Below are 2,600 nucleotides of genomic sequence, written 5' to 3' on the forward strand. Positions count from 1 at the left end.
AAAGATTAGCTAAACATTGATGACTGTCCGATCATGGAGAAATGAGAAAAAAAAATGAATAAGCTGTATAGCATTTGAAATCACATATTTTCATAAGCAAAAGCCACTTTTTAAGCGGGGAATTTTGAGTGCGTAATAACCCACATAAAATCCTGCAATTTAAGTATAAAAACTGTGTAGACTTTCACTTGTAAAAAATATTCAATGGTGTCAGCTAAATATTTTTGATAAACACCCAAAAAGCAAAGTTAATTCCATTTGCAAATCGGAACGAAAATTAGGCAAAATTCAAAACGGTTTTCCAAAAAAAATAAATTTCGGATGTTTTGAAAAAGAACAAACTCATGCCAAATGACCTATCGTTCAATATCGATAATTTTTTATTGTTTTTTCTTTTTCACAATCAAGTGTAATTTTCTTAAAGGTCGTATGCATTTTGGCATAGGTTTTATTCCGAGGTTCTTAGGTCAAAAACCTTTGGTTGTATAGAAAAAATGTCTGAGAATGAATTGTGGGGAGTTCATAATGCTTGAAGAAAAATTATGCACTATATTTTTTTTTTTTTTCAAATAATCTCTTCATTTTAATTTTGAGAGAAAAGGTTGAATTTTTTCTTTATTAAAAAAAAGAAAAATTATAAAACTATTGGTAAAAAGTCCAGGATAGAAAATTGAAACACATTTTTTATTGCTGGTGAAGTTTTTGAATAAAAAAAATTAAATTTCAGCTTTTTCTAAATATTGGCATTCCAATGATTTTAAACAATTAAGATAATCAAACTGAAAATAATTAACTTCCTAAATGTACCCTTTAAGTTATTTTGAATTGAAGTTTAGAAAGTTAAATGATAACTACTAAATTTTATATTTATGCAAAAATTAGCAAATTTTCCCTTGAACTTTGATTTTTCAATGTAACTTCACAAAAATACTTGAAGTTTAACCATTAGTGAAAATTTATCTTATATTTCTTCATCCGAACTTTTAACTAAAAGTACTGTCCAATTTCATAAAAAAAATAATTTCAAGGGACATTTCAACTCGTTTTGGTATTGAAATAAAATTTAGTGCTTATTGACGTTGACTAACGTCTATATCGAAGTTAGGCCCCTGAATTGGAAAATCTAGTAATTCAACCAGGGAAAACCAGAGAAAAGTGGTCAGGTTTTGAGCGCTTTTTTTGCAGTCATCTATAATCAGGTTTTCGAGGTTTTGGCATCAATCGATCAGAAATTCTTTTACGGTTAAATTTATGTAACAGAAACAAACTATTGTTTGAGATACACTATTGAAAAATTGGTAATTAATATCGATTGTCTAAATCATACCGCGCAGCCAATCACTACCTCTCTTCCCAAGCACAGTCGACACTAACGGATACAATCGATCTGACTTTGTTGTTATTGTTGTTGTCACTTTCTGTTTCCGATGTTTATGCTGCTGCTAGCGGAAAAAACCTTGCAAATATGCATCTTTGTGTTGGTGTTAATAGGTGATAGCAGCAGAAAGGAGGAAAGACAAAAGAGTACCGGTCATCTCGTGCCGGTTTCACCCGTAATGCTGGTGGCTTTTAGTAGTAAATGGCTACTGCAAAACACTTAAATGGCTGGAGTTCTGGACGGACTAACCAAAAACAAGGATATATTCGGCAACTGGCCCCTTTTGGTGCCTCGAAATTGTGTAATAGAAGCGGCTAATTGAATTTTTTGTTTTACCAAATGCTGCTGCTAGCGGAAAAAACCTTGCAAAAATGCATGTTTGTGTTGGCGTTAATATTACGACAGCGGCCGGCGCAGCTTTCAAGAAACATTTGTCTCTACCATTCCATCATCAATGTAGCCCCTCCTTCTTTCTAATTATCTGACGAAGCCTTGGTATAAAACGTATCGTTCGAACGTTTCACCCCATCAGTTTCATTATTAAACCGTACCGGATACATACGGACGCTCGGTGTTAGCAGCTAAAAGGAGGAAAAACAAAATAGTACCGGTCATCTCGTGCCGGTTTCACCCGTAATGCTGGTGGCTACTGCAAAATACTAAAATGGCTGGAACTCTGGACAGAAACCAGTAAACAAGAAATCGGCAACTGGCACCTTTTGGTGCCTCGCAGTTTTATAATAGAAGCGGTTAGTTGAATTTTATGTTTTACAATTGCTGCTGCTAGCGGAAAAAAAACCTTGCAAAAATGCATGTTTATGTTGATGTTAATTTCACGACAGCGCTAGGTGTTAGCAGCTGAAAGGAGGAAAGACAAAATAGTACCGGTCATCTCGTGCCGGTTTCACCCGTAATGCTGGTGGCTTTAGTAGTAAATGGCTAGTGCAAAACACTTAAATGGCTGGAATTCTGGACGGACTAACCAGGAAACTATAATCGGCAACTGGCACCTTTTGGTGCCTCGAAATTGTGTAATAGAAGCGGCTAATTGAATTTTCTGTTTTACCAAATGCTGCTGCTAGCGAAAAAAACCTTGCAAAAATGCATGTTTGTGTTGGTGTTAATATTACGACAGCGGCCGGCGCAGCTTTCAAGAAACATTTGTCTCTACCATTCCATCATCTATGTAGCCCCTCCTTCTTTCTAATTATCTGACGAAACC

Source organism: Wyeomyia smithii, chromosome 1, assembly GCF_029784165.1.
Source record: "Wyeomyia smithii strain HCP4-BCI-WySm-NY-G18 chromosome 1, ASM2978416v1, whole genome shotgun sequence".
Taxonomy (NCBI): domain Eukaryota; kingdom Metazoa; phylum Arthropoda; class Insecta; order Diptera; family Culicidae; genus Wyeomyia; species Wyeomyia smithii.